Raw genomic sequence first — 14,200 nt, forward strand, 5'->3', positions numbered from 1 at the left:
CTCCTGCCCACCTTTCAAAGCCCAACCCCCCAAGCCGCTGCTCCTCAGGGGTCCCTCCTCCAGCCATTTCGTTCAGAGACACAAGCCCTTCCTGAACCCTGGGCTCACAGCATCTTTCATCTGCTGCCTTCCTTTTATTGCTTGGTTCTACGACAGATCTATCCACTGGTGTTGGTGATTAGATTCTGAAGATTAAGACTCTAAGGAACTTTAGGAGATTATTTCATTTGACTCAATACGTAGCTAGGGCACAGAGCCTGAGCAATAGCTTGCCTGGGGTCCCAGCACTCCTTAGTGGCAGAGGAGAGAAGAGAGGCTACGTCCTGATCCCTACTCCATTCCCTCCTTCGTGGCACCACGTGGCCTCTTTGAACTATTCTAAATGTGTTCGCCTTATTGTCCCCAACAGGACTTGGACGCCACGTCAGGGCAGGCAAGGACCACACCCCATGTCATTTCTGTCCTGACGAAACCCAGCACAGCCTTAATGAGATGTCCATGTTAAAACCATAAAGGGTCACTAGGTCATCCTCTTAACCGCTCGGGCCTGAAATTTCTCTTAACCTTTTCCTACAAATAAGGTCTCTTTCTCCTCTGCCAATTCAGAATACCTTCCTTATGAGTCTCCTACTTGTGAGTTAGGCAAACCCAAACAAAAGCAGGTGGATAATAGAGTTGCAGGTGGATAACTTCACCAATTTTTGCAACCTCAGAAGCACGCTCGGTTTACTTCTTGTCCCTAACTGTGGACCCACCACAAGTTGAACCAGACTTACTTGCTCTAATTTTATCTCCACTTGGCAGGCAGACATCGGTTCCCTTGATCTGTCTCCTAGACCGTTCCTCTGTCACTCTTTCTGTCTCGGCCACGCGGGCTTTCTCTCAGTTGGAACCTCTGTAGGCTGCTTCCGCCTCCATGTAGCTCTTAGAAAGAGAAAGAAAAAGAACAAGAAATCACAGCTTCTTATTCGTGATAGAGGCAGAACCCTCCTGGCGGGCCAGGTGGCATCTACTTACAGGGGTTATTTTGCAGATGTCCCACTACCTGGGACAAGCCCAGCTCTCCTCCCACAGACTCTGGAGTCCGTTCTCTCCGCCAGCCTCATGGCTTCCATCAGGAGCAGGATATGGCTCCTGCTATCACAGACCATAAAACCCAAAGGCTGCAGGGCTGGGGGCACCCACCCGTCCATCAACATTGGGGTTTGATGATGGGGAAGGAAGAAAGGAAACCTGGGGAAAGTTCTGAACTCTGAGCAAATTTGGAGAGGTAGGATGAGGGAGACAGACCCAGACAAGGCCATAATTACAGAAGTCTCGTGCAAAACTTAATTAAAATTTGGGCAGAAATGAACACCAGAAACAAACGTCATCAACTTAAAACACCAAGGAAGGTAAACACTGCCCTAGACTCAGAACAAGAAAGGGAGGAGGAAGGAAAGATGGAGCGATCACTCCAGATATCAAGCAAATCAAATTACCCTGAAGGCCGGGCCAGACACATGCATTAATCACCAGTTATCCCAGCTGCCCACCTGTATGGCGTGCTCCGGACGACTCCAGTGGATGGGAGCGGGCCAGCGGCTTCCCCGAGGCTGGCTGGAAGGGACGGGGGGCAGGCCCAGTGCAGCGCTACCAGAAGTGGCCATGTGGCACCCCCAGGTCCCCTGGGCGGTGGAAGAAGGAACAGAAGAGTTAGATTCAGGCAGGTAAATGCAATCCCCAGCTCTCCAGCCAAGTTACTTTTTTCTTCCTTTTTTTTTTTTTTTTTTTTTTTGGCAGTTCAGTAACTTTATCTGACCATCAGCAGTTAATTCTCCTGCACATTAACTGTTGGTAGATTTTTGAAAGTGGCGACTAGTACATAGGTAACCAATGTACAGAGCTTGTTTGTTGAATCTAATCTTCATGACATATTCTGGACAACCGCCCGTGGATACAGTCTGGGCCGGTCCTTATTCCTTTGGCCCAGACAGCTTTTTGAGCCTGGTGTCAATGGGAAGAGATCCCATCCTTCATGGCCAATTTCCAGACTTCTCTGAGTGCAGAGAGGCACACTTCTTGAAACCCACTCCACGGATGCGCTTGTGAACGTTGATAGTATATTCTCTGGTCACCACCTCCAGGATGGCTGGCCGGCCCTTCTTCTCACCACCCTTCTCTGCGGCAGCCATTCTGTTACAGGAGGCAAGTTCACGTGCCCGCTGCACCATGAGGCCAAACAAACTGAAACAATGGAGTGTGGAGCAGAGAGAGGTTTACTGCAGGGCTGGGCAAGGAGGACAAGGTGGCTCATGCCCAAGAAAACCCTGAACTCCCCTAAGGGTTGCAGTAAAGCATACTTAAGGGCCAGGTAAGGGATGGGGGTGGGGTAGGGGAGTAGGGGGTGGGCACAAGGCACAAGAACCGCTCTGATTGGTTGATGTGGAGGTAACAGAGCGGTCAGTCAACACTACCAACCCCAAGGCTCCAGGAGGTCTGGGGGCCACGTGCTCTCCATCGTCTAGTTAATTTCTTCCCTCTGGTGGTGGTTTGTAGCATCTGAAAAACTCAGGAAATATACATGCGATGCTATTATCTGGATACTTCAGAGAGGAGCTACAGCAGAGGATATAGGGGAGGGGTCTGACCCTGGAAGGCCCCACAGGGTCCTGCTCAGGCTGGGGTTGGAAAAAAAGCCCAAGTTAACTTTCCTTGGCTCCTTTTATTTCTGGAGCCCTCGGGCAAGAGGGCCAACTCCTAAACTCACACTGTTGATGGTTTTCTCCTCTCATGAAGTTCAGAGTGGAGGGGGAGGGAGAGCAGGGGAGTGGACAGGAGCAGTGGGGTGGGGTGGGGACAAAACGAGCCTTTGACTTTGTTCCCAGTGCTGCACAGGCTTTATACACCCACAAGTGAGTCCCCAGGGCTGGTCACAAGCTGAACTTCCTCACAAAAAGGGTCTGGAAGGCAGCTTGGCCATCCAGGCTGGGAGCTATTTGCCCCTGATGAGACATTGCAAGTGGGAACCATCTGAGTCTGTGCCTATGTGAATGCCAGAGTGCATGCAGAGGGAACAGATGATTTATTAGTGGGGCCTCCACACAGTCTCCTTCAAAAAGGAAAGGAGCTTCTCCCCACCCCGACCCCCACCCCCTTATCATTAAAACCTTAAAGGGGTAGACTCTGTTTGGTCTCTTAAGCCAGCCTGCAAGGGAGTCACAGCTAATCAGGCAGCCAGCTCAGCTCCTCCAGCCTTTCTCTGAGTACAACAATATGTATAAACTGGCGAAATGGACTGCAGACCACTTTGATGTTAAACAAAGAGGAAAAAACTCCAAAAGAGCTAAAAACTGTATTCTTGTTTAACTCCTCTGTGTCCTCTCTGCAGAGCAAGTTTAAAACTCACACAGCCAAGTAATGATTACCATTCCAGACACTTAGACCCAAGCGTTTCCTAGCAAGACAATAGCCAGTCTCGCCCTCTGAATGACTTGCTCTGGTTATAAGAGACCTGATGCCATAAGATCGCTACATATATGCATACACCATCTCATTTAATCCTTCCAACACCTCTGTAGGATCCATATTATCATCCTATTTGGAAGATGGAGCAACAGATTGTTTAAGTGATGTGTCTCATGTCTTGGTCTGTAATGGGGTTTCAATCTCTGGTCTCTAGGGTTCCAAAGCCCTCCCTGGAATGCAAAGCTTGGGTTCTTTCTCATTCTCCCTTAATGAATGAACTGAACTCCCTTAGCTTGGGAATGAGATGGTTTACATATGTAAACTTTTCCGAAATCCAAAACCTATCCCTTTAAAGCCAAATCTTTAAAAAAAAATTTTTTTAATTCATTTGAAATAGAATTTTCCTAATATACATTGTACACTCCCATAGCTTACAAAAGAGAAAATTCCTGGGAAATGTCCAGAGAAACGAATCCTAGGCAGGCAGGAATTCCAGCCTTCAGGTCCTCGGAGATGCCAAGGAAGGGCTGCCTCTTATGACCAGAGAGGATAGATGTCTGGGGAGGAAGGGAAGAGGGGTGTGCTTGCCCTTGCTCCCTAGGAGTACAAGAAAGCAACAGAAAGATTTTCAACCACCATCTGGAAATGGAGTCGGAAAACTAGCCATGGATCAAGAATTAAGAGCTTTGGAAGAAGATTTTGGCATCCATATCGTCCCATTTCCCCCTTGCTAATAAATAGTAAAATAACCTCTAAAACAAAATAAATTTTTAAAAAATGAAAACGTATATGAACCAAAATATAACAGTGACGATAGCTTGGTGATGTTATTAACCTCATTCTTCTTTCTTTTTCTCCGAGGCTCCATTTTACTTTAGATCAGAGAGGTGGATTGGGTACTCAACTTTCAGGCAAGCATTGTACCCAAAGAGCATGCAGAAGAGAAGACATCATCTGACTCCCAAGCAATGTCATTGGATCATGTATGTTATTTTGTTTTATTCAAACCGTGTGTCCATCAGCCTGGAAAAGGGGGAGGCTTTGGAGTCAGGAAGAACCTACTGGAATCCTAGCTCTGCCACTTACTAGCAGAGTCACCCAGGACACTGAATCTCCCAGCCTTAGAGTCTCTGTCTATAACATGGGATGGGACTAGTGTTACCTACTTCATGGGACTGTCATCAGATTCTATACTTCACGGGGCACTCTTTCTAAATATGGGATGTATATACCAAATGAACAGATGCATTCATGAGGGCAACATATTCTGCCTACATTTACAATATGACACCTTCACCTCCTACCCTCTCATATATTGTCAAGTTAGGCTTTATTGAACCATAAAATTCATGGTGAGATGAATCTGTCCTGGACACCACTTTAAAGACTAATGGCAATTACCAAAGTGCCAAGAGAAACTGGCAGTAAGATTGGTGCTGCAGCATGAGACCATACTAGGGGAAAGCTACCAGCAGAGAATTAATGTGAGTTAAGCATCCAATTAAACATATGCACCGATCACTTTCACATGTCTTATCTCACTTCGCTAATAAAATAGCCTCCTAAGGTTGGTATTATTATCCCCATTTTACAGAAAGTTTCAACAGCTCCCCATGGTCACAGCACTAAGATTCATATCCAGACCTCACTGACTCCAAAGCCCCTTCTTTATACATTGTTTCATGTTGTTTCCTATTTGCAGTATCAACTGAGATACAAGATCTATATTAATAGTATCCAGAGCATTATTTAAGGCTAGACAATTCCAAGGAAGTTTTTCAACGGTTTATGACCCATGGATGAGTGATTCTGAATATTACTGGTGAAATGCAATTTCTTCCTCCATCTGTCTTCCTCTTTCTGGTTCTGTCTCTTTCCATCCTTGTCCCCTCCCTCCCCCTACTTGTTAGTATTCCCATCAATATAAAAATAAGATTATAAATCCAAGACGTTAGTCCAAACATTTTTTTTCTATTTAATGTACAAGAAAGAGAGAGAGCATATGAGAGAAGGATTACAAAGACATCTCCTTTTACTTGTTTACCCTTGGAATTTATACACAACCCATTTACCCTAAGGCTAAGGTCGTACTTGCAATGTTTCTGCTGGTACTTTAGCCAGTTTCCCAATCAGCGTGCTGAAAGCCTGGGTACAGCAAGGATGCCCTGGGACCTCAGGGCAGCCAGGCAGAGCCACAGTGGCCAGAGTCCCAGGGTGTGTCACCTCCAGCCAAGAGCAGCCCTTACCAAGTTACCATTTCTGATTGAGTCCCTCCAAATGGGAAAGGTTAGAAAGCTCTGCATGTCTTAAGTGGGGAGGCAAACATTAGGCAGAAAAATCATCTGATAGAAGAATTTCAAACACTCCCCCCAAAAACCTAAGGTGTCCAAAGATACTTAATCCCTTTCTGGGAAAAATACGGGAGAGGAGAAAAGTCCAAAGTCTAGACCTGGAATATCATTCAACTCACTGTGCATCCCTCCCCTCTCTGAGTTGGACCCGACACTTTCTAACATCCTCCACCATTCTAATTTCCCGCTGAAAACACCCCATCGTTGTGAAGGGGCAGCTTGAAGGGAAAGCAGGCAGCACAGGGCAGCGTGCAGAGCCAGCTGTTTGCTCTTCATTTTTAAGTAACTTAGTGGAAATCCAGTCATCCTGATGGAACCACAATTTGACCAAAAGGTGCCTCCATGAGTGACCGGTGTTGATTTGGCTTAAGTCTCAGCCCGCCCCACACATATCTTGTTCTCAAACACCCACCCTGCAGACACTCTGTGCTCGACATTGGTCTGGCTGAGGCAGGTCTGCTGGCAGCATCTTATCTCCTTCGGCACAGAGCCTCGGGCCTTTCCAGAGCAGGCCTGTTCCCCAGGGAAGAAGAACAAGACGACACTTGCTGTCTTGTCCTCAGACCACGAATGTCTATTATTTGAACAGCCATTTCCACAATAAGCAGCCTACCTAACTCTCTGGACCTCAGTTCTCCTTTTGGGTAAAACAGGAACATCTGCCCACAAAGGGCAGTTGTGTCAATTAAATGAGAAAACCTCTGTGTCATGTTTGACACAGAATAAGGGGTCAGTTAGCTCCTTCCCCTTCTGGCTTTCACCATAGCCTTCTCCACAGATGATGTGGGAGTGAGGAGTCCCAAGAAGTGGAAAAACAGATGCCGAGAAGACAAGCAGGCAAAGACTCTTAGATGAGAAAGGGTCCAGCCAAGGTCCCAGGCTTTCCCCAGAATGTAATCATGAGCGGAGGTAAGACGCTTCCGTGAGAGAGGCGTCAAGCAGCATACTTAGCCGCCAAGCCTCCAGCTCACGGCAATGGGGACGCGTGAATGCTCATCTAACAGCCTTGACGTGTGTTTATTTTTAACTCCACAAATTAAAATGAGATTGACGGCATTCGAGCTATCGCCACCCGTGCCAATAAACGATTTACTTCGTGATGGAGGTGTGTCCCTATGACTCCAGAGCAGACAACAAAGCAAACTAGAGATTCAGAAGTGAACCTAGGTTTAAGGCTAATACAGAACACTCATTTGAAACTGCAAAAAGGCAGGTAAATCAATGAAGTTAGAACACACCCTCACACCATACACAAAAATAAACTCAAGATGGCTTAAAGACTTAAATATTGGACATGACACCATAAAACTTCTAGAAGTGGGGGGAGGGTATAGCTTGGTGGCAGAGCACATGCTTAACATACATGAGGTCCTGAGTTCAATCCCCAGTACCTCCATTAAAAATAAATAAATAAACCAAATTACTACCCCCCCAAAAAAATAAATTTTAAATAAGAACTCCTAGAAAAGAACATAGGCAGAACATTCTCTGATGTAAATCATACCAATGTTTTCTTAGGTCAGTCTCACAAGGCAATAGAAATAAAAGCAAAAATAAACAAATGGGACCTAATCAAATGTATAAGCTTTTATGGAAAACAGTATGGAGGTTCCTTTAAAAACTGAAATAGACTTACCATATGATCCAGCAATCCCACTCCTGGGCATATATCCAGAGAAAACTCTAATTTGAAAAGATACAGGCACCCCAATGTTTATAGCAGTACCATTTACAGTAGCCAAGACATGGAAGCAACCTCAGTGTTCATAAATGGATGAATGGACAGATAAACAGATAAAGAATGTGTGGCATATATACACACAATGGAATACTGCTCAGGCATAAAAAAGAATGAAATATTGCCATTTGCAGCAACATGGATGGACCTAGAGATCATCATACTAAGTGAAGTAAGTCAGAAAGAGAAACACAAATATCATACGATATCACTTATATGTGGAATCTAAAATATGACACAAATGAACTTATTTTAAAAAACAGAAACAGACTCACAGATGCAGAAAACAAACTTATGGTTACCAAAGGGGAAAGGGGTAGGGGAGGGATATATTGGGAGTTGGGGATTTGCAGATACAAACTACTATATATAAAAATAGATGAACAACAAGGTTCTACTGTATGGCACAGGGAACTATATTCAATATCCTATAATAAACCGTAGTGGAAAAGAATATGAAAAAGAACACATATATATGTATAACTGAATCACTTTGCTGTATACCTGAAACTAATGCATTGTAAATCACCCATACTTCAATACAAAAATTAAAAATAAAAATAAAAAATAGAAAACTGCAAAACGGACTGGACATGTGCTGCTTTAGCTCTGTACATATGTGCCTGAATCTTCCTAAGGCACTAAAACTAATGTTTAAACAATATATGTGCCAAGAAATGCAAAGACATTCATTCTCTTTGATCTTTCTATCTATGGGAATTTGTCATAAGGCCATCATTCAGTGGCTCAAGCTCAAAACCTCAACATCACTCGGTTAGAATAGAACACTGCTGCAGGCAAGGAAGGGTGATACAGTGAACCGCGGTACAGCCACATGTGGTGTTTTCTGAAATCCGTATCATAACATGGAAAGTGCCTACAATATAACATTAACTGACAGGGAACCAAATAATAAAAATCAGCCTGATTACAACTCTATTCTTAAAATAAGCACACATAAAATTAAAGTATTAGAAGGAACTATGCCAATGTCAACAGCGATTTTCTTTGGGTGACAGAACTATTAAAATATTTTTCTTCTTTTAACTTTTGCTAAATATTCTTTTTTTTTAAACTGCAGCATTATTTACCTACAGTAAAGCACACAGATTTTAACTGTACCATCAATGAGTTTTGACAATTACATATAGCGATATCCAAAAAAAGTCGATACCCCTTTCTTATCAACTTCTCTGTCCAGTAGCAACCACTATTCTCATTTCTGTCTCCTTAAATTTGTTTTGCTTGTTCTTGAACTTCATATAAATGAGTTCAATCAAGTGTGTAATCCTTCATATGTGGCTCCTTTCACTCAAAATAATGTTTTTTAGATTCATCCAAGTTTTTGGATTCCTTTTTACTCTCTGAGTAGTATTCCAATGTGTGGACATAACACACTTGATTTATCCATTCCTCTGTTGGTAGATACTTGGGTTGTTTCCAATTTTTTGATATTAGGAATAAAGCTACAATGAACATTTTTGTAGATTCATGCTTTTATTTCTTTTGAGTAAATCTCTAAAAGAAGAAGAGAAGAATGTCTCTGTTCTGTTTATGTAAATAGAAACTGCCAACAGTTTTGCAAACTGTGCCATTTTGTACTCCTACCAGCAAGGTATGATAGTAGGAAAGTTCTAGTTGTTCCACATACTCTCCAGCATTTGGTATTATTATATTTTCATTTGGGGGGACATCGAGACCAGGAAACAGCCAATAGCAGCCCAAGGTGGTGAGTACTCTGATGGGGTTGGGGGCTGGGAGACGGGAGGATCCAGAATAACACAGGAGCATTTTGGGGGTAATGCGTGAGACCAGAAAGATAAATAGTGAAAAAGAGTTCATGGAAATGTATTAAACATAAATGATTTAAATTAATAACTGCAAAATACATGAGGAATGGTGAACATGGACTGCCAAGTGAAGAGAGAGGAATTAAAGACACCTCTTGCCCATTTTAGAGGTAGACGCGATGGGTTTAGCGATGTGCCTCTGCCAAGCTTTCACACTGCCTTGGGATGTTTTTCTAAAGCGGGAGGGAGCTGCCTAGGAAAGTAGGGGGCAAAACACCTGCAGGGGCGGTGAGCACGGGGCACAGGGTCCAGCAGGAGGCTTGCATGTGCAGTTCGCTGGCGTGCAGACCGTGGGGAGAGAGCGCAGGAGGGAGAGGGGGAGGAAAAGAGCTGAAGAAGAGGTTACAAATGGTGAAGAGAAATCACGGCGTTTATTTCTAAACGACAACTCTTTATCTTCCGACCCCAGGCCTATTTGTTGACAAGCCATTCTGTCAAAACGTGCTGGTCAGGGGAAGGGAGGCCCGGTGTTCCGGGTGCATTAGGCCTTGATCTTGTCTCCGCTGGAATTCAGGAGGCTCCCCGTTAGCAATCAGCCTCCTAATGGGCAGGAGGCACCTCTGGGAACGGGGATTTGACAAGGCTTGTCAAAACCGTCAGGCAGTTGTATTCTCCTCTTTCATTCTCCTGTTCCTACCCTAGGAGGGGGGCAGCTCCGTGGGCTCTGCCAGTCCCTCCCGGACGAGAGCAAAACCCACAGTGAAAGGCGGCTCAGACAGGAGCGGGGCAGATGCAGAAACCCATCCTATAAAAGAACATCTGGGCGAATAAAACAGGTGCAGGCCCAGCACAGTGTATCTCAGGGCTGCGGGAAGAGCCCACGGGGAGCTCAATAGAGTGCAGCTCGCTCTCTTTCCTCTTCTCGCAGATTCCCTATTACGAGGCAGAAGTGAATTTAAATTGCCTGAGAATCAAATAGGTGGTAATGGCCTCTCAGGCAGAGAAAAGTTATCTGAGGATAGACTCCTCCCTGAGGCTCTTACATTGTCTCCTCCAGCTCCCCGGCAGACGGAAACCAGCTGCACGGTGGACAGTCACACCCCACCAAGAGGTCCGGGGGCTGAGAGGCTGCAGAGGAGCCCTGGGCTGGGGGAGGCCAGGTGGGGGGAGGCTCTCTCGGCCCCCCAGGCTTCAGTGATGACGGCCTCGCTTTGTGTCCTCAGCTTCCCTTGGGAGAGCAAGGGTAGCTGGAAGCCAGAAGGTGATTTTGTCTGGCCTCTCCTCCGACTCCTGTTTAGCACAAAGCCAAAAAGGAGTGGGGGGCAAAGGGGAAGAGGTAGAAGAAAAGTTCAATTGTCACACGATCCGCAGGATGGGTCCTTGGCGACATGACAACTCTGGGAAGATGAGAAAAGATCTCAGGCTGCAAACATCTTCCCATTTCCTCCTTTATACTAACCCAGGCCCTCCCGTGACACACACACATGCACACGCCAACCCCAGCTCATCTGTCCTGAAGATAAACATGTTTTCTTTACATCCTAAAACCCATCTTCCATTAATTCTGCTTTCCCTGGTGACTGATTACAGAAAATTGCTGATTTCAAGAAACATGGAATCTCTCTTGCAGACAATGGCTTTCATTCTGGACATAGTTTCAGAGACTTCTGCACAGACAGGAGAGCACTTCGAGGTGATCAGGAGTGAGGAGGAAGAGGGGAGAACTGGTTCGCAGAAGCATCCTCCAAGTCACACACACACACAGCCCATCCCAGAAATCACACCACATGGCACAGATACATTGGGGCTTCTAATTACTTTACTGTCTAATTCATGCTAACACAGCAATTAGCGATAAAGCTCAAAACACTCATACACATTAGCCTGATGACATTTAATTATGACATTAGATGTATTGAGATATGTAGCTTAGCAAGTAATAAGAAATCTACATGTATGGCCGATCGAAACGGCAATGTAATAAAAATAAAGGAAAGCCATGAAACCTTTACTTTGTCATTTTTTTAAAAAATGGTGTAATGGGTGCATTTCTATGTGAAAAATGCCATTTCCAGAGGCTGACTAGAATCTGGTCTCCTCTGTTCAGAAAACATGGCTTGGTCTTTATTTTTGAAAAAAAAGAAAAGCAACCCAAGAAAAAAAAAAGGTAGGGCATACCTGATGATTGCTCCAAGCCTCTGTATATCCAGCCTCATTTTTAGTCCCTTAGACATCAGCAGGAGATGTAGGGGGAAACGTGACATTGTTTTGCTGGGATGGTCCGTGAGATGTGCTATTTGCTCGTGGTTTATATGGGGCCTGTTTTTGAGACATGATTAATAGCTCAGCAGCACTGCCAAAACGCACATAAATCTGGCCATCCGCAGAGTAATTGACACACTGCTCGTCTCGCAAATACCTACAGCGCTCGCTTACCGCGGGCCAATCCCCCGGTGGGCGCTCGGAAGCAGCTGATTATGCAATGCACAGTTGCTGACGCTACAGTTCGGGGGTCTGTTCCTTATAGCACCCAATTAGCTGCCACATACAGCCCGACTCCCCTTGATCAACCTTGGCCAGGTGCTGAGGACCAGCTGAGTAAACACAGGCTACCACAGAAATTCCACCGGAGCACCCAGGCCTTAACAGAGCTGGATACCTCAATCCCCAAATTCTGAATCAAGTTTTCCTCCGGGTTAGCTGACCAAACACCCGTGCTTCAGTTCCTTGTGGCCAGAGCTCGGCGATCTGCCACCTCCACCCAGCCGTGCGTGGTAACCACTATCACCTGGACCTCTCTTCTCCACCACCCCCTTCCAGTTCATCGTCCATCTTCACTTTCCACATTGGAACCTAGCAGCTCCACATGGACCTGTGCTGCATGAACTTGAAAACTTCAGCCCCATTCCCCCTCCTCCAATGTCTCCCTCTCCATGAAATTGTGTAAACAAACAAACAAACAATACTGACATAGCACAGGAGCAACTGCAGAGATTAAAGATTACATAATGAACCAGTTGCAAAGCCCTTTGAAAGCATTAACTGCTGTAGGAGTAATTATTATCATTGTTATTAATCACCTCGGTTCATCACGTAGAGTAAACATGAGATAATAAAGAGGAGACGCTTAAATGCAGTATCAGCAGCAAGACCCATTTATTACAATGCTATTTGCTTGGATTCCATTACAGATATAAAATTTTACGCTCATCTAGCACTTTTCATCCAAGAACGTCAAAGTGCTGCACAAGCACCGGCTCTAATTACACTAATCCTCCCAACACTGGGTTGGAGGGAGTGGGGGTTAGTGCCGGTGAACAGCACAGAAAGGCCCCTTCCACTTGTGGAACTCGCCATCTGAGCAGATCCCCGTCCAGGGCTGGGGAGGTCTCCCTGCTGAAGGCTGCATCTAGAAACTTCCAAAATCTGAAAAAGTTTTTAGGTGATTCATATCATTTTTTTTTAAAGCACAAATAATTAATATCAGATAGACACACAGGCAGATGTCTGAATAGTTTCCTTCAGTGAAGGGAAGACATAGTCAACGTCTTGCAAATAACCCGCAGGCTTTGATCTCTCCTTCTGGGCCCATGATCTGTATGTTTGCCATCAGAGTCTGAAAGAAAATCTTCCATGTCTTACTGGTTGTAACATGGCCAGCCTGGAAGTTTTCATACAGGGATGACGAGTAATGATAGTGAATGATTGTCTACATTGAGAAACACGATGAAAACAATGTATACTGTCAACATCTTGTCACTCTGCCAGTGTAATACTCATTTGAGGGAAAAAACAATTTTGGATAATTCTAATACAATATTTACAGTTTACAATTTTTTTTTTTTTTGGTGGGGGGAGGTAATTCAGTTTATTTATTTACTTTTTCTTAGAGGCGGTACTGGGGATTGATCCCAGGACTTCATGCATGCTAAGCATACACTCTACCACTTGAGGTAAACCCTCTTCCCTAAAATTTCTAATACTTGGTTGTAGGTTTTGGTTTAAGTAAATGCATAGTTCCTGCTGTAGTAATAACCCTGCCCCGCCACTAATGAGACTAGAACAAATGACTTACACTCTCGGGAATTTTCATCCTTACACTTTTAAAAGTGTGTTGCTGACTCCAAAAAGCAAGCCCAGAATGCGTGCAAGGTCACCGGCTGAGGTCCAGAAAGGAAATAGTGGGGCTTCTATTTGATTCACTTGATTCTATTTTACTTTATAAAACTTATGAAATAAGTTTTACTGATGTGTTATTCCATTTGAGAGTAGAACACATAGACATACAAATATGGAGAACGCCTGCCCAAATATTTGAGGAGTTCGAAAACCAAAGGGACAGACATTCACCGTGAAAGAGGGGTGTCTCAGGTCAGGCTCCACTTCCCTGTCCATGTTAGAAATGTGCAGGGAGAGAGGGCCACGTGCAGTCATCGAACAGGATGTGGCTGACATCCCTGGAACCAAAGAGGAGTTGTCACGCTGAGGTGCTGTGTCAGTCCTCACCCACAACAAGCAGAAATGACTGTCTGGTTCCCCACACAGTTCTGAGCACATGTAACTGTGAACAATACAGGCTGTGAAGCATCTTCAGAAACCAAAAAATCTGAGCCCAAAGTAACACAACTTTATGTAAAAATTAATTAATTGATTGATTGATTTAAAAAATGAAATATTAAATTCCTTTGGATGAAGTGCCCCCTAAAAAGATCTTACTGCAGTCCTAGATTTGGAGCCCCAGCCTCGTGTCCCAGCCCCACACCCACGGGCAAGGCCTCCACCTTCCAGGTGTGTCTCCTAAGCCCTGCTCCACAGCTGGGTAGAGTCCAGGTCAGAGTCGAGGCCAGGGTCTGACTCTGAGGAGAGGATAAAAT

The 14,200-nt window shown here is 44.9% G+C and overlaps 1 pseudogene; it reads right to left on the reverse strand.

Annotated features, from left to right (window-relative positions):
- Positions 1-1,810: 1,810 nt before the first annotated feature.
- Positions 1,811-2,174, reverse strand: LOC105089098 (large ribosomal subunit protein eL31-like; annotated as a pseudogene).
- Between the last annotated feature and the right edge of the window lie 12,026 nt (positions 2,175-14,200).

This window comes from Camelus dromedarius, chromosome 19 (genome assembly GCF_036321535.1).
Source record: "Camelus dromedarius isolate mCamDro1 chromosome 19, mCamDro1.pat, whole genome shotgun sequence".
In the NCBI taxonomy this organism is placed as follows: Eukaryota; Metazoa; Chordata; class Mammalia; order Artiodactyla; family Camelidae; genus Camelus; species Camelus dromedarius.